Source organism: Apodemus sylvaticus, chromosome 3 (genome assembly GCF_947179515.1).
Source record: "Apodemus sylvaticus chromosome 3, mApoSyl1.1, whole genome shotgun sequence".
NCBI classification, from domain to species: Eukaryota; Metazoa; Chordata; class Mammalia; order Rodentia; family Muridae; genus Apodemus; species Apodemus sylvaticus.
The window spans coordinates 74,049,623-74,068,119 of NC_067474.1; the positions used below are offsets into that span (position 1 = coordinate 74,049,623).

Genomic DNA, 18,497 nt, shown 5'->3' on the forward strand with positions numbered 1-18,497 from the left:
GCAGAGGCAGGTGGATCTCTGAGTTTGAGGCCAGCCTGGTCTACAGAGTGAGTTCCAGGACAGCCAGAGAAACCCTGTCTCTAAAAAACCAAAAAACTAAATCAAACCAAAACAAAAATCCCAGAAATCTTTTAACTGGTAAAAATTCAAAGTCACATAAAAAGTAAAGGGAATATAATATAATAAATATAATATAGCATTGTATAATATAGTATAGCAAAATTCTAAAGTTCTTATTACCTGGGGCATGGTTAAGAAAGGCCCTTGGTTGGCCTGGATCACATAGTTTAGAAAGAGACCTACTGTTGTGTTGTTGTGTTTTTCTGGCTAGTGTTGTTCCTAATAGAAGAAGATGTCTATAAGGCCAAGGATAGGCATACCTTTTAAAATGTAATTCTTTAAGAACGTCACAATGCACACAGTGTACTTTGATCATGTTAGCCCCTGTGTCTCTCAAGCATACCTTCTTGAAGTCTCATTTCTTCTTTTGCATTTGGCTGACATCTGGAGCTCTAGAATTCCCCGACTAAATGTTCTCTCACATTTGCCCCCATGGCCTCTGCATGGTTCTTTTCATGAGACTGTCATCTAAGCCTGTGCTGCTGGGTTTGAGGTGGTTAAGAAGAAAGGGCTAGTTAGAGGGGATGCATCTGGAGCTGGGCACAGGGAATGGGTATCTACAGGTATGACTTACGTGATTACAGTGGGAGCTGGAGACATGAAGGATGGACAGTGGACTTAGACTGCACTGGATGTCAGGTGGTGTCTCAAGGAATCTATCTGTGAGGCTGAATGACGATGGGCTTCCAGTTCATGAGGTTGCGCTGGTGTCTTAGTTACTTTTCTATTGCTGTAGAAATATACACGACCAAGGCAATATATAAAATGAAGTGTTGAATATCCTCTCAGGGTTTCAGGGGCTTAGAATCCATGATGATGGAGTGAAGACATGGCAGCAGGAACCATAGAGAGCTTACAATCTTCATCTGAGAGTATGAGACAGAGGAGGGAGCAGTGGGGATAGTGCAGGTCCTTTGAAGCCCAAAGCCAGACCTTCTAACAAGGCCACACCTCCCAATCCTTCCCAAACAGTTCCACCACAACTGGTCAAGGAGAAGAGTGTGGTGTCTTCATTTATAATTCTTAAATGCTGTAATAATGAGGCTGGGGCAGGTGGAGTGGCTCGGTGTGAGAAAGTACCCACAGTGCAAGGCTGAAGACCCAGGTTCCATTCTCGATTCCCATATTGGAAGGAGGAGACTGGCTTTTGAAGGTTGTCCTCTGTCCTCCATGTGTATGACATGGCTCATATCTGCCCGCCCCACACCTACAAAACACAAATATAAAACAAATTGAATAAAATTTAAGAAAAAGTTGGATTGCACATATTGTCTAGTTGTGATAAGAAGGGGAATTTAAACCCATAGTTTTAAAGGCGAGGACCTGGAGAGGGAAGGGTAGATGTGACTTGAATGAGTTTGCCAACTGGGAGTGATGAAACTGGGCAAGACTCTGGGTCTCCTAGTGTGAGGATATTTTCTCCTCTGCTTTTCTTCCTCCTTTCTCCAGTCCATGTTCGTCACCATGTTCAACCAGCGTCTGACTTGTCCCTCTGCCTGGTAGGCTACTCGTCTTCCTTTGTGATTCATCAGAGTGGGTCCCAGGGATGGCAGCCCCTATTTGGTGTCAATCTTATTTCTATTCTCTCCTTTCATTCGATTATTGAAGAAAGGTTCATTTTATTCCCAAGTACTTCAATATATGTCTCTAAAAGAAAAGCATTAAAAAAATCCAAAATATTGTTTTATCCTACAAAAATTAATACTGATCGCTTAATACCAAATATCCAAGCATATTCATATTCCCAAACTTAGTAGGTTTTGCTGTTGTTTTTACAGTTGATACCTTCACAATAGAATTCAAACAAGGCAGGCTGGAGAGATGGCTCAGCAGTTAAGAGCCCTGGATATTCTTTCAGAGGACCCGGGTTCAATTCCCAGCACCCACATCACAGCTCACAGCTGCCTGTAACTCTCATTCTAGGGTCTCTGACACCCTCACGTAGACTTGTATGCAGACAAAACAGCAATGCACATGAGATAAAAATAAATAATTGTTTTTTAAATTCAAGCAAGGTCCACAGGTCGCATTTGCTCAGCACATTCTGTTCCTTTAATTCGTGGCTTCTCCTTTATTCTTTCTCTTAGAATTCATTTGTTAAAGAAATGGATGGCTTGGCTTGTAGTTCCCTGTGTTCTGCCAGCTATGGGTTGCATCCCTGTGGCAGTGTCTCCCTCCTTTCTCTGTGCTGTTTTCTGAGAACTGCCACTCAGATCTGGAAGCCTGAGCTGATTCAGGTTTATTGACAAAGATCCTGTAGATGGCATTGTGTGCTTTGATTGCGGGTGGGGGTGGGGAGTGGGGTCGGGAGGTGGGGCATGACAAGGCTTCTGGTAATTAATGGTCAATAATTATCCTCGTTTAGCATTTAAACAACAAAGCTTGATCTTTCTGGTTTTATGTAGCAGTGTGACTGCATATATGTATATGTGTACACCATGTGTGCACCTGGTGGCCACAGAAGCCAGTAGAGGGTGTCAGATCCCCTGGAAACTGGAATTATAGATGATTGTGAGCCACCATGTGGTTTCTGGGAATTGATCCCCGGTCCTCTGCAAGAACAGTGAGTGCTTTTAACTGCTGAGCCATCTCTAGCCTTTGCTTGGCTTAAAACTTAAATGGTTTTATTAAATCTTTGGGAATATCATACATACAATGTATGTTGATCTGAAACCTGTTAACGCCCATTCCTCCCCTACCTTTCCCAACTCTACCTCTCATGCCCCTCCCAAATTCATGTTCTCTCCCTCTCCCTCCCCTCCCCTCCCCATCTCTCCACTTAGTTCAATTTGTGCTGCCCACACACTCATGGTAGAGTATCACTGAGCATGACCAACCTCCTGGGACCACACCCGGCTGAAAACTGACTCTCCTCCCTCAGCAGCCATCGACCGCCAATAACTCCTGACTGTGGTTGGCACTTCTCTATGTGGGATGTCGACTGCCTCGATTGGCTCCGTTGTCCTTTGGCCGTCCCGTGTGTGAGATTGCTCACACCTGCCTGATCTCATACTTACAAACCACATGCACATAATAATAATAAAAGTTGAAGAGAAAGTTGGGGTAAGAGTGTACAGGCCTTGTACAGACAGCCTCAGCTTGATCAAACATTTCTCAGGGGAGGCTTAAAAGAGGAGAAAATCCACAATGAGTTCATATGCGGGTGCCGGAAGTGCTGCCTAGTTGTCAGCTCTGACTTCCCACCAGCTATTTCATGCCCGCCAGTTATTTCATATTGTTGCTGTAATCTGCCTGCCAGTCACTGGCACAGAAAACAACTCTACCCTGAGCAGGGTCATGCTGATCACACGCCGTTATGTTCTGTATGTTCTGAGGTTTGTTAATCTTAAGAAATTCCACAAAGCTTCGCATAGGACCCATCAAGTTAAAGGTCAATATAAACTGTTGTTTCTAAAATCTCTTGAGTCAGAGCTGACAACTAGGCAGCACTTCCGGCACCTGCATATGAACTCACTGTGGATTTTCTCCTCTTTTAAGCCTCCTCTGAGAAATGTTTGATCTTTCAGCTTGATCTTTCTGGTTTTATGTAGCAGTGTGACTGCGTATATGTATATGTGTACACCATGTGTGCACCTGGTGGCCACAGAAGCCAGAAGAGGGTGTCAGATGGCACACACTCATAATTCTGAGCTATATTCCGGACCCAATCAGTATCAGGCTGCTGCATTCAATAAACCATCCCTGTCTGACTGAGATTGGGGTTCGTGTGGTTTGTTGAGTGACTCTTGGACCCCAACAGCTAGTCATTGTTTTCTTCTCCCTCCTCCTCTTCCTCTCCTCCTCCTCTTCCTCCTCTTCCTCTTCCTCTCCTTCTCCCTTCCCCCTTCTTCTCTCTTCTCCCTTTCCTTCTTTTCTAAAGATACGATCTTACTGTGTAGCTTGGGCTGGTGTGGCAGCCTCAAATTTATAATCCTCCTGCCTCTTCCTTTGGAGAAGTTGGATTATAGGCTTGAGTGACCATGCCCATAACCCTACTGCCTGTAATTTTCTTGTGATGCCCCTGGTTTGCTATCTAAGACTCATAGTAAGTTGTGAAGTCTCTCTCTCTCTCTCTCTCTCTCTCTCTCTCTCTGTCTCTCTGTCTCTCTCTGTGTGTCTATCTATCTATCTATCTATCTATCTATCTATCTATCTATTGGTATTTGTTTTTTTGGAGAGTTGGTGAAGAAAAGGCATTTAATTATTTTTAAAATTTATTATGTATATGTGTATGTATATATGTATTTATTTATTGTTTTTTTTTTTGAGACGGTTTCAGTGTGTAGTTTTGACTGTCCTGGAACTCACTCAGTAGCCTAGGATGGCCTCACACTCACAGAGATCTGCTTGCTTCTGCCTCCAGAGTGCTGGAATTAAAAGTGTGTGCCACCACGGCCCAGCAATTCTTAATTAATTTTTAATGTGTGAGTACCTGTCTGCATGTACATATGCCAGAAGAGGAAATCAGATTCTTTTACAGATGGTAATGAGTCACCATGTGGTTGCTGAGAATTGAACTCAGGACCTCTGGAAGAACAGACAGTTCTCTAACTGCTGAGCCCTCTCTCCAGCCCAGGCATTTAATTCTTTGACTTTATGTAGACTGTTTCAATTAAGCGATACAGGGCCAGGCTTTTATTTTGGGGTAGGGCTTTGTTTTCTAACACAACCTATTGTAAGTCTTTAGAATATCTATCTATCATTTTATCTATCTATCTATCTATCTATCTATCTATCTATCTATCTATCTATTTCTATGTGTTTGGGAATTTTTTTCTGCACTGTGCATGTGTACCATGTGCTGTCCTGGTGCTGTTGGAGGTCCTGGGACTGGAGGTCCAGATGGTTGTGAGTGGTCAGTGGGGGTGGGGGGGCTGAAAATTGAACCCAGGTTGTCTGGAAATCTTCACCACTGAGGCACATCTCCAGCCTCCTGAGTCTTCATTAGTCTGTTCCTGTCATTTCTAGATATTTTTCTGTTTCATTTGAATTGTCATTTCTTAGCACATAGTTCTATATGCCATTTCTTATGATTCTTTTTATCTCTGAAAGGTCAGCTGTAATGTCTCTGTTCTCCCCACTCCTGCCTTAACTCCCTGTTAAGTTCCAGCCAGGAAGTGACGGCACACACCACTAATCCCAGCATTCCAGAGGCAGAGATGGGTAGATCTCTGTTAGTCTGATCTACAGAGCGAGTTCCAGGTCAGCCAGGGCTACACAGAGGCATACTGTCTTCAAGAAGCAAAACAAGTAGAAAGTTTCCCATGCTGGCCTAGAACTTGTATTCCTGTAGCAAAGGCTGACTTTGAACCTGGGATCCTGGGTAGCTTCCTGGTACCTGGGATTATAGATTATGTACCACCTGGTCTGGTGGGCTTCCTTTAAAATATAGGTACAGGAATATAAGTTTATAAGTACTATTTTAGTAATTATACTACACATATATCTTATTTTTATTGAGCTTAAGTATATTTCTATCTTTCTGATAGTTTCTTTTTTTTATTAGTTATGTAAGGGTACATGATATTTGATTTTTACATATTTGTGACTTTCCCAGATTTTCATCTTCCCAGATATATGTACATGTATTAGAGGACATTTCTGAGCCCAACAGAGACAGTGGTGGGATGGGGACAGTGGTGTACTTCTCTGTGTTAAGAGCTGAGTGGTTAGTAGATGTGAGTGGGGACACTAGTCACAGGGCTTGAGACTGCCTACCTCTGTTGTCACGGAACCCCACTTTATAGCCATGACAAGGTAACCCAGGGCCCCAGTAATCTTAGTGGTACCATACCCAGGGTGGAGTCCCCTTTTATGATGTGCCCGGTGTAGAGGAAGGGAGCCCACACTTAAATAACCTGTGCTAATCTGTAATTTAGTCTTGGAAACAGGCAGCAGGAGTTGCTAGCTGGCCCCTCCTTGGAAATAGCCTCCATCTGCTGCTGGAGGTGAGGCAGCCATGCATTTCCGGCTTCAGGAGATCACAGTATAACTTTGTCTCTTGGGACCAGATACACAGAATGTGGATATTCTTGATCACATACCATAAAACCTGAGAATTCTAAGTTTTTATAAGTTTTCTTAAAGAAAGAAAGAAGGAAAGAAAGAAAGGAAGAAAGAAAGAGAGGAAGAAAGAAAAAGAAAGAAAGGAAGGAAGGAAGGAAGGAAGGAAGGAAGGAAGGAAGGAAGGAAGGAAGAGGGCTGGAAAGATGGTTCAGGGATTAAGAACACTGGCTGCTCTTCCAGAAGACCTGAGTTCACATGGGGCTCACAAACATCCAGAATGGGATTTGCTGCCATCTTCTGGCATGTAGGCATACACGCAGACCATGCACTCATACATACATACATACATACATACAAATAAATAAATAAATACATACATACATACATACATACGTATGTACATAACCCTCTTCTGGCATGTAGACGTACATGCAGACCAGCCACTCATACCTGTAAATAAGTAAGTAAGTAAATAAATAAATAAATAATAAATAGGTAAATAACAAATAAATGAACAACCAAATGAGCTGGCGAGGTGGCTCAGTGGTTAAGAGTACTGGCTGTTTTTCCAAAGGACCTGGGTTCCAGTCCCAGCACCTACATGGTAGCCCACAGCTGTAACTCCAGTTCCAGGGGATCCAGCACCCTCATACACATATGTGCAGGCAAAATGCCAATGCACATACAATAAAAAAGCAATTTTTTAAAAAAGGAAATACTTTTAAAAATACACGTGTGTGTGTGTGTGTGTGTGTGTGTGAGAGAGAGAGAGAGAGAGAGAGAGAGAGAGAGCCCACATGTGGCACTTGTGTATAGGTCAAAGCTTTGTGAGATTTGACTCTCTCCTTTACCATGAGGGGCTCTGGGTTCAAACTTGAATTGTCAGACTTGACAGCAAATGCCTATACCCACTGGTCTATCTTGCCTGCCCACTTTTGTACATTTTCTTGGGAAAAGTGGTTTCTCCCTCCTCTTTTTCTAAACTGTTTATTTAGTTTATTCCATGTTTATACTGCTTTGCCCGCAAGGCAGTACCATGTACCATGAGCATGCCTGGTGCCCACTGAGGTCAGAAGAGGGAATCAGAGCCTGTGAAGGGAACCGCCGTGTGGGTGCAAAAACCTGGGTCCCTTTTTTTTCTTAAATATTTATTTTATTTATTGTATGTACATGCATACTCTGACTGCATGTATACCTGTAACCTGCATGCCAGAAGAGGGCATCAGTTCCCATTGCAGATGCCTGTGAGCCCCCATGTGGTGGCTGGGAATTGAACTCAGGACCTCTGGACGAGCAGCCAGCACTCCTAATCACTGAGCCATCTCTCCAGCCCCCCCCCCCCCCTTTTTTAATAAGAGCAACAGTGCCCTTAGCTGTTGACCCATGTAGCTAGTTGAATAAGTGTCTCTTTGCTGTATATCTCTATGACATTCTCAAAGACTCACTGGAGAACAGTGGAGCTCCTCAGATCCTGTGTTACAGAGGAACTCTGGGCCAAGTCTGAGATCTTTGGAGAGAAACTTTCCCTCATCAATTATTTCATTACCCTAAGTACAGTTTGATTAGAAGAACGGATCAAACATGGTATCAAAACAGACCAAAGCAGAAAGCCAAATCTGCCACCTCCCGTTCTTTCCTTCAACACTGCATGACGTCACTATGTTACTAGCTTGAGCTATATTTAGCTGAACTTTCACAGCAGAAGAAATCAAAGAGCTCTTATGTGGGCTGTTTCCCTGAAAATAGCTAGTTCTTGAGTGTATATTGTAGAATGTTTTCTCTGTGGGCTGAATTTTATTACTGTTCCCACTTTTTAGCCTCTTTTAAGACTTATCACCAGGCATAACCCAATTTCCAGGAGTGGAAAGTGCGGGATAGAGTGGGGTGGTGCCCATTTTTACTTAATTTCAGACCTGGAAAAGAAGTCCTAATATTTGTGGGTCTTGTTTGGTTTTTGTTTTATTTTTCAAGACAGGGTTTCTTCGTATGGCTGTCCTGGAACTCACTGTACAAACCAGGTTGGCTTTGAATTTAGAACTCTGCCTGCATCTTTGCCTCTCGAGTGCTGGGATTAAAGACACATATCACCACTGTCTGGCTTAGAAGGTCTAATTATTTTATAACTAACTCAACTACTTAGTGAAACAACCCTCAGAAACTACAATAGTCTTTATAGTCTAAAAAAATTGTGTGTGTGTATGTTCTCTTGTTTCTGCCACTCTGGAGAACTTCTGAGGAGCTGACCCTTGAGATTTCAGGCTCTCCTCCTCCTCCTTCCTCACAGTGAGAATGCCCAGACCACAGATGCACACCATCGTGTGCTTTTTATGTGAGTTCTGGGGAATGAACTCAGATCATCGAGTTTGTGTGACAAGCGCTTTTTATCTGCGGAGCCACCTCCTGGACCCTAGGGTATTCCTTAAGTCCTCCTGATGAATGCAAAGTTACCTTTTGAATCATGACATCTGGAGTGAGAAGATGCTTATGGTCAGCACCGACCCTCTCTTTTCAAAGGGGGAAACCCTGTTTTCCGTCTGGAACCCATTCCGTTCCTTTCCATTCTGTGCTTGCTTTACTTTTGGGTGAACAGCCCACATACTATTTTAGGTGGTTCTTTGGCCAGTTCTATGGATAGATGTGGGTGGTCTTCATTTTATAGATAAGGCTCCAAATACAGGACTGATGTGAGGTAGAGGAAGGGATTTCCTCAAGATCGAAGGAAGGCCAAGAAGAACAGAAGAGCCAGGTGCAGCACTGAAGGATGTTTCCTTCTCCTCTGTATCTGGGTCCTTCTCTGACTCCCTCTTTATATATATATTATATACTTAAAAGAGTTATTTTAATGTTATGTATGGATGTCTGCCTGCATGTACATTTGTGTATTATGGGCATCCTTGGTACCCACGGAAGCCAGAAGAGGGCGTCAGATTTTCTGGAACTGTGAATCACCATGTAGGTGCTGTGCGCTGTGCAGCAAGTGTTCTTAACCAGAGACACCTCTCCAGCTCTGGACTCAACCCACCCTTTAAAAAAACAAAACCTGGGCCAGGCGGTGGTGGCACATGCCTTTAATCCCAGCACTTGGGAGGCAGAGGCAGGCGGATTTCTGAGTTCGAGGCCAGCCTGGTCTACAGAGTGAGTTCCAGGACAGCCAGAGCTATACAGAGAAACCCTGTCTCAAAAACAACAAAAAAAAAAAAAAAAAAAAAAAAACAAAAAACAAGCAAACAAGCAAGCAAACAAACACTGACAACATGTTTGTATATACTACACCGTGACAAACTGACCTTCTTCCTACCCTCCCCCCCCCTCATCACGCATAGTGGAACTCTGAGAGACCTTTAGAGAGAAACTTTCATCAATTATTTCATTATCCTAAATACAGTTTGATCAGAAGAACCACTCAAACATGGTCTCAAAACAGACCAAAGCAGGAAGCCAAATCTGCCGTCTCCCGTCCTTTCCTTCAACACTGCATGACGTCACTTGTGCCCCATGTAGGCATCACAGCTGCCGTATACTTGTGATTGCAATGGCCACATGTTGTCAGGAGGGCAGTGGGCCCCTCTTCTCTATCCTTTAGTCCTCACAATCCATCCACTCCCTCTTGGATGGTCTCTGGGCCTTGGAGTATTATAGATATCCCATCCGGGACCAAGCACTTAGCACTTAGCGTCTGTTCTCAGTACTGTGAGCAGTTATGAGCCCACACTTTGACCATTACCCACAGCTGAGAATCACAAAGAAGCCTCCTTGGTCAAGGCTTCTTTGACCAAGGCTGAAAATCACTCGTCTATTAATAAAAACGCGCATCTGCAGAAGGCAGTGAACTCTGTCCATTCTGCAAAACGCCAGCAATAGATAGCTCCCACAGTGCCTGTGAGCTCTCTCTGGGTCTTTAAAGCAAGCCGAGATGGGGCACCCCAAAGCAGAAAGGAAGGAGAAGGCAATATAAACAAGAAATGACAAAGCGGGTGGGGCCTTGTTAGATCCCCTGCCTCAGCCTGGCAGTGTTCTGACCAAGGAGGATCCAGGTAACTGTTGCTAACTGCCACTTCCCATCACCGGGGTCTTTGGGAAGCAGAAGTAAGACTCTGGGTTTGTAGATTAGCTTCGATAATTTGACAGGGGAACTTAAAGTTTAGTCTGTTGAAACATTGTTGTGAGAGGCTAACATTTCCAAGAAAGTAGTCACCGGTCCTTTTCCTCTGCCATGTGCCACTCTCTGGTCCCTGCTCGAAAGAGGCCACTTGATTTGGTTCACTTTGGCTTTGGACTGTGCTTCCTGGAGACACGTGGCCCAGGCTTGTCCGTGTGCACACATGGTCATTGTACACACCTGTAGCCTGGGTCCACACCATCTCTCAGAGCCAGAGTCCAGTTTCGGTGTTGTCCTAGCCACAGGGGTCACAGAGTCTGTTTTTCCGTTTTGAATTATAGAAAACTCACTGAGTTTGCTGGGGAGGGGTCAGGGTTTCACCAGTGACCCTTAAAAAGTCAGTTTATTCAAATATGTTTAAAAGAATTTCTTGCTAGATTAGGGACAGAAATATCCCCGGCCTTTAGATGGAAATGATTAAAGGCCCTTTGGAGCCAAAAGGAATCTGAAAGAATTTTTTTTCTTTTTGTTGCCATGAAGCACCAGATTATGAAGCTAATGTGTTCTTCTGTTGTGCATTAACAAATACTTATTTAGTACCGGAGTACCTGTTAATTGTTACAGCATCAGTGGTTCTCAACCTGTGATCATGACCCCTTTGGAGGTCGAATAACTCTTTCCCAAGGGTCACATATCAGATATCCTGCATATCAGATATTTACATTATGATTCCTTTTTTTTTTTTTTTTTTTTTTTTTTTTTTTGGTTTTTTGGATTTGGTTTTTTTCGAGACAGGGTTCAGGGTTTCTCTGTATAGCCCTGGCTGTCCTGAAACTCACTCTGTAGACCAAGCTGGCCTCGAACTCAAAAATCCTACATTATGATTCCTAACAGTAACAAAGTTAGAGTTATGAGGTAGCAGTGAAAATCATTTTATGGTTGGGGGTCACCACAACATAACTGTATTAAAGAGTCTCAGCATTAGGAAGGTTGAGAACTGGTGTTAGAGAGGGAATTAACTCGTAATTTACCTTTTGTCATTGGTTTGAAGCAGGGGCTCTCTCTGAAGCCCTGCATTGTTTCAAAACCATGGCATCCCTCTTGCCTCAGCCTCTTAAGGGTGGGGTCACAGACACTTGCAGGTGACTGTCTGTCACTGACTAGCAGGAACTCAGACAGGAATCTGGAGGCAGGAAGTGAAGCAGAGGCTGTTGGGGAGGGCTGTTTTCTGGCTTGCTCCTCCTGGCGTGCTCAGCCAGCTTTCCTATACATACAACTCCTCTGAACCTGTAAGCCAGTCCCAATTAAAGGTTGTCCTTTATAAGAGCTGCTGTAGCATGGTGTCTCTTCACAGCAATGAAATCCTAACTAAGACACAAGGACCACCTGTCCAAGGGTGCCAAGACCCACAGTGGGCTGGGCTGAGCCCTCCCACATCAATCAGTAATTAAGAGAATGCCCTATAGGCTAGCCCACCAGCAAACTGGTAGAAGCCATTTTCTTAATTGAGATTCATCTTTCCAAATAACTCTAGTTTATGTCAAGTTAATGAAAACTATCTAACACAACTGACCCAGTTTTCTTAATATTTTGAAAAAGAAGTGTTCAAGTGGTAGAAAGTTATTTCCTGGAAATAGAGCTCTGCAGATGAAAATGAAATCTCCTGAGCACTGTCTTGCCAGTTGGGACCACTGGGTGGTGCTATTATGTCATGAAAACAACACCTTTTGTGCCCAGTGCCTGTACAACAAAGACATTTTCAGGAATAAATGGAGAAGCTACATTTTCTAATTTATATACAGGGTCCAATTTAAATGCTTGAGGGGATTGGTAGCTCCATGATGCTGAGCCTGTTGTCATGGTTACAACATCAGGTTACAAATGACAAATAGGAGGCAGTGGATATAGAGCTGACAAATGAATGGAGTATCTCCATAATTTAGATTATCACTGAAAGCACCCGTTCAAGAATATGTGGAGTTCTGGAGTCCAGAGGCCTGGAATTTGGGGGAAGTTGGAAACTGTTGATGACCTGACATCATTAGGACAGACTCAGGGAGATGAAAATGCCAAAGGCAGCCTAAGACACTAAGACACTAATAATACTGTTTTTCATTCTCTCTCTCTCTCTCTCTCTCTCTCTCTCTCTCTCTCTCTCTCTCTCTCTCTCTCTCCTCTCTCCTCTCTTTCTCTCTCACATACTTCCTCCCTCCCTGCCTGTGTCTCTCCCTCCCTTCCTCCCTCTGACTCTCTCTGCCTCTGTCTCTCTCTGTCTCTCTTTCTCTCTCTCGTTTTGTTTTGCTCTGTGTGAGTATGGGCTGAGGTTGTTGCTTGCCCAGAGTTAAATCCTAGCACCAAAAAGAAGAGAGGAAAACCAAGAACCAAGTCTTTGTGTACTTGTGAAACATTTGAAACAGGCCTAGTCCAGCCTCTAGTTGGAGATCGCTTTTGCCTCTGCTTTTCAAGGGCTTGAATCATGGGTGTGTGGTACTATCAGGGAGCCTGTATGTATCTTGACTAGGTCACTCTTAAAAAAAAAAACAGGGAATGGGATGGCTCAGTGGGTAAAGGCATTTACCACCCAGCTTGATAACTTAAGGTCAGTCTCCAGGACCCATATGATGGAAGCAGAGAATTGAGTTTTTGTAGATTACTGTCTGACCTATACACACATGCACACACACACACCCACACACCTCACACACACACTGTGACAAATGTATACCTACACAGAGACAAAAAAGAAATTCATAGAAAGGGGCCTAGAGAGATGGCAGAGTGGAGAGCACTTGCTGCTCCTCCAGAGGACCTGGCATCTACACGGTGCTCACGACTGTCTGTCAGTCCAGTTGCAGGAGATCTGACGGCCTCTTCTAGACTCCATGCCCTGCATGCACAGACACACATGCAGGCAAAACACTTATAGATATACCATAAAATATATCTAAAATAGAAGTGGGTGCAGTTTGGTGGAATACACCTATAATCCTGGCACTAGGAAGTTGGAGACAAGAGTTGGAAGCCAGGCTGGGCTATAAAACAAGATCCTGTCTCAAAACATTCTTGACTTCTTTCTTGAGTCTGTACAGTGTATAAAGGTATTTCTGCCTTGGAGCCTTGGATTACAAAAAGCTATCTGTTAATTTTCTCTGCCTCTCACTCACTGATTCACTGTAAGTCATTCATGGTATAAATATTGTTTTAAAGATTTATTTTGTGTGTGTGTGTGTGTGTGTGTGTGTGTGTGTGTTTGTCAGCTTGGATGAGTATGTGTGCATGTGCGTGCACTGGTGCACTTGTGGAGGCCAGAAGAGGGCATTAGATCCCTTGGAGCTGGAGTTACAGGCCTCTGCAAGAAGCCTTGTCCTGTGGGTGGTGAGATCCTCAGGAGCCTGCGGCAAACACACTCAGTCACAGAGTCTCCCCAGCCTCCACTGCACAATGATCAGCTGAGCAGCTGCTGTGGGGAAAGCGCTGGTCTCGGTTATGTGCGCGTCGCTGGTCTCACCATCTCTTCTTGTCTTGGTCCTTCCGAGATCAGCTAGTCACCAAATCACATTAGCAGTCTCGTCCAAACCCTCCCGCTCTGCTCTGATGTCTTGGCTATTTCCCTGCTCTGGGCCTAGCCTGTGTCTCCTGGTTAGTGCCTCAGCCCTGCTCTCCACACAGACCGCCATCTCCCCTCCGCTCATCTTCCAACATGAAAGTGTGTTGTATTACACCTTTCCCTAAAGCCCTCCCTTGCCTGGAGAGCAACGCAGCCTCTTTGACTGGGTTCAAGCGTCGCAGGGCACAGCCACCTGAATCGGCTCTACCCCATGTGCCTGCTCCTGCCTTATTCTGTATAACCTGGCCAGGGTTGTTTTTATTTTGACTTCTTCTACTGAGCCGTGTCCTGTGCTATTTTCAGACTTAAAATTTTTTGGGACTTTCCAGTCAACCTGGAACATTCCTTCTTTCCTTCCTGTTTGGCTATTTTCTATTCATTCTTACGTCTTGGCTTTCATGTCCCTCAATTTGGAAATAAGCCTTTCCTGACCTGGGCCCTGTAAGAATGAGGACCCCTTTCCTTCTCTTCTCATGGTCTCTATGGAGTGTGTGGGCCACAGCTTGCTGTTACCACTGCTACTGCCAGATTGTAAGTTCCGAGAGTGTCGCTGTGTGTCTCCACACTTGGGTGAGTGCCTGGCATTGCGAGTGCCAGTAATACATGCTGAAGAGGGAATTAATGAAATGCGCATCTAACATGTCTTCTTTCATTCATTTCTTCCTTCATTTCTATTATTATTACTATATTATTATTATTATTATTATTACTGTTGTTGTTGTTATTGGTTTTTTGAAACAGGGTCTCACTATGTAGCTCTGGTTGTTTTGGAATTCACTGTGTTGACCAGGCTGGTCTCAAACTCACAGATATCTGCCTGCCTCTATCTTCCTAGTGCTGGATTAAAGGCATGTACCACCATGTCTAGCAATTCTTTCTTGTTTTAATTTAAAAATTTAATGTATTTGGGCATTTTTCGCGCATGTATATCCATGCACCATGTGCATTCCTGGCACCCAAAGAGGGCAGAAGAGGCCCTGGAACTGGAGTGACAGTGTGCCACCACGTGGGTGCTGGGACTCTGGAAAAGCAGCCAGCGCTCTTAACTGCTGAGCTATCTCTCCAGTCCCCACTTCTTTCCTTTAAGAGAACTCTGGAGCTCGCAGGGAAAGATACAACACACAAAAGTGGAGCCATGGTGGTGAGAAGGGTGAGCCGGGATGTCATCATTTGAAACTGTGTTTCCATTTTGGCTGTGGGTGCGTCTGAGGTGGAGGGGATGACGCAAGCAGGATAGATTTGGACAACAGGCAAGGAGTAGAATTCTTCTGGGAAAGAGTACGAGGTAGGGTGGAAGAATGCTTGGGGCTAGCTTGTTCAGGACCTGGACGCTAGTGGATAGCCAATGGATAACGAGCGAGGGACGGCTCTTGAGGTAACTTGTGATAAGAAGGTAACTTGTGAATCACTGTGTCAGAAAATGTTGATCTAGTGGCCTTGTGAAACTGTAGAGGGACCAGGAAGACTGAGCAGGAGGTCTTCCTGGAAGTTAGGGTGGGAAGGGCTTGGGGTCTGGATCAGTTGGTGGGTGGCGGTTGACTGAAGGGAGTCCGAGGGGATGGGAACAGTGAAGGTGGGAAGGAACGGAGGAGAGGGAAGAGCCATTGCATTCAGCCAGAGTCCACCAGGTGCTGTCTCCACAGAGTCAAACTCAAGTGGAGGAGCCAGTCAGAGGAAGGAAGAATTCATTCATCAAACCTTTATGTGGTCAAGTGAAGGTTACATTTCCCTGTGGAAACTCAGTGTGGGGTTTTTTTTTAAAGCACAAATGTGAGGAGGAGACACACGGTGCTGACATGAGAATTGCAGCTAATGGAAGCTGTCCCAGTTCCCCTGCTACACATGGAACCTCCCACACGGGACCTCCAAAGGGAGGCCAAGATGGGGGCGGGAAATTCGCTGGTCCCCTTCCCATTTGTAATGCCATGTGATTTTATCAGTGACATAAGGGATTATTTTAGGGCAATTGTGGCTATTCACAATCTATGTCTTGTATGGTGGTTATAGAATTGAAGTTCTTGGCAAGATTTGGACACCTACTCGTCCCACCCCTGCCCCAGTTTGTGGCAGGGGCTAGATGGGCAGTAGGCAGCTAAGAAGACCTCCGCTGCTGGGCTGGAGTAGTTCACTCTCTGAGTGGAAAGATGGTGTGCTGGCTACATTTATGTCAACTTGACACACTGTAGTCATCTGAGAGGAGAAAACCTTGATTGAGAAAATGTCTCCCTAAGATCCGTCTGTGGGTCAGCCTATAGAGCATTTCCTTAATTAGTGATTGATGGGGAGGTCCCAGGCCCCTGTGGGTGATGCTATCCCTGGACTGGTGGTCCGGGGTTCTATGAGAAGGCTGAGGAGGCCATGAGGAGCAAGCCAGTCAGCAGCACCCCTCCATGGCCTCTGCATCGGCTCCTGCCTCCAGGTTCCTCCCTGTTTGAGTTCCTGTCTTGACTTCCTTCAGTGATGGACTACAATGTGGAAGTGTAAGCCCAATTAACCCTTTCCTCCCTCACTTGGTGTTTGGTCATGGTGTTTTGTCACAGCTAAGACAGAGGGGAAAGCAGACAGTTAGGGCTCCAGAGTTGGTGAACAGATAGAAAGGTGGACCCATGGAGGAAGTCAGGTGTGTCACGGTCAAGGTGGCCCCGGGTGCTTGGATTGGAGAGTGACCTTGGAGTCATCAGAACAGTCAAGAACAGCAGTAGGTGTGTGTGGCGTGTCAAAAGGCAGGAAACTGGGGAAAGGACAGAACTCGGGCAGAACAAGCAGCACATTTTCCCTGGAAAGGTAGAAGAGTCAGTCATCCCAGAAAGCAATGGTTAGAGAAGCGGAAGGACCCAGGCAAGGTGGAAGACAGCCGAGAACAGAAATGCAGTGGTGACCGTCAAACCGATGAACAGTTTTAGCTGGGAGGTGGTGGCAGGAAGGGTGACTGATCCATGCCTCGTCTCTGTTACAGCTCCAGCTCCAGTAAAACCAGCTTCCCTGAAGAATGGGCTCCTTGCCAACCATGACCCTTTGTAGTCCACTGCTACCTGTGGAATTGCACTTTTGACATCTTATCCTGATGCAGAAGAAGGCTCTGCTCTACCTCAGCCTCATGGTCCAGCTTGCGGGGTCCAGCCACAGAAGTAAGCAGTAGTTGTTGTGCTTCCTACAAATCAACCCTGCAGCATTTCCGCCCATGCTGTAGAGCCAGATTCCCACATGGCTGTAAACACTCACTTGTCAAGGGTTTCCCTGGAGTTGCCTCTTGTGGTGACCTCATCAGAATCTAGATAAGGCAGCCTTCAGCAGTCTGTTCCTGGATGCAAGGGGCCCTGGGTGTTTTCAGCCAATAGTTCCTTATCCTGGTTACATTGTTCTTCTTCTTCTTCTTTTTTTTAAAGATTTATTTATTTATTATACATGAGTACATTGTAGCTGTCTTCAGCCACTCCAGAAGAGGGTGTCAGATCTTGTTACAGATGGTTGTGAGCCACCATGTGGTTACTGGGATTTGAACTCAGGATCTTCAGAAGAGCAGTCAGTGCTCCTAACTGCTGAGCCATCTCTCCAGCCCTACATTGTTCTTTTAAAAACAAAAACTATTTAAATAATGTGGAAACCCTCTTTTACGCCTGCTTAGAGCTTTCAGTGTTTTTTTTCCAGTCCTTTGAGCAGGTGCAGATTGCAGTATGTCATTTTCTCTTGGCCTGAAAGACCCTTAACATTCTCCAGGTGTGTACATAGAAGTTGCATTCATTCAGTTTTTGCATACCTGAGAAAATACTCAGTCTTCATTTCTTTGAAAGGTATTTTTCATGAGTGGAGAATTATTGCTGACATTTTGTTTCTTTTCCTGGCATTTGAGGCAGAGGTAGGTAGGTGACTGTGAGTTCAAGGTCAGCTTACTCTACATAATGAGTTCTAGCCCAGCCAGGAGCTATATACTGAGACCCTGTCTCCAAACAGAAAGCAAAGCAAAACAGCCCCCTCCCTGCCCCCCAACTCCCCCCAGGAACAGTAACAATAAAACCCGAGGTTGCTCCCTGGTCTTCTGCACTGCTGATGAGTCTGACACGACTCTCATCTCTGCCATCTCCACATGGACCATTGAGAGGTCTGCTTCTGAGACTCCGCACTTCACCGGCTTCAGGCATCTTGTCACAAGGCTCTGGCACAGGCCCCTTCACAGTTCTTTGTTTAGGATTCATTAAGGCTTTTGGATTTGAGGCCTGTAGTTCCTTCTAATTTGGAAGATTACAGTCCACTGCCTCCTGCTTCCTTTAGAGTGTAGTGTGCATGCACACACAGGGCCTCCCTATAGAGGGCAGAGGTCAAGTTTCAGGCTAGTTTCTCAGGTGCTGACTTGTTGGTTTTGAGGCAGGGTCTCTCGGTTGGCCTGGGACTGACCCAGTAGGCTATAATGGCTGGCCCAGGAGCTCCAGCATCCACCAGTCTCCATGTCCCACAGCATGATGACACACCAGTCTCCATGTCCCACAGCACGACAACAAGTGCACCGTACCACGCCCAGTTTCATATGGAGTTCTGGAATGGAACCCAGTCCTCACGCTTACCAGCAAGCACATTACTGACTGAGCCACTTGAATGGATTTTTTGGTATCCAAGTTTACTAAACTGCAGTGCTGATTATACTACTAACCTCATCGTGTGCTATTTTCT

At 45.0% G+C, this 18,497-nt stretch overlaps 1 protein-coding gene across 2 annotated transcripts in view; it reads left to right on the forward strand.

Annotated features, from left to right (window-relative positions):
• Positions 1-14,263: 14,263 nt before the first annotated feature.
• The window catches only part of Rgs3 (regulator of G protein signaling 3), a 136,580-nt gene continuing 132,346 nt past the window's right edge, over positions 14,264-18,497 (forward strand). Inside the window, exons 1-2 of one of the 2 annotated variants that reach the window (XM_052176596.1) lie at positions 14,264-14,402; positions 16,789-16,960. The gene's annotated coding sequence lies outside the window, so the exon portion shown is untranslated. The remainder of the gene's footprint in view (positions 14,403-16,788; positions 16,961-18,497) is intronic. The other variant, XM_052176593.1, reaches the window with a different exon arrangement.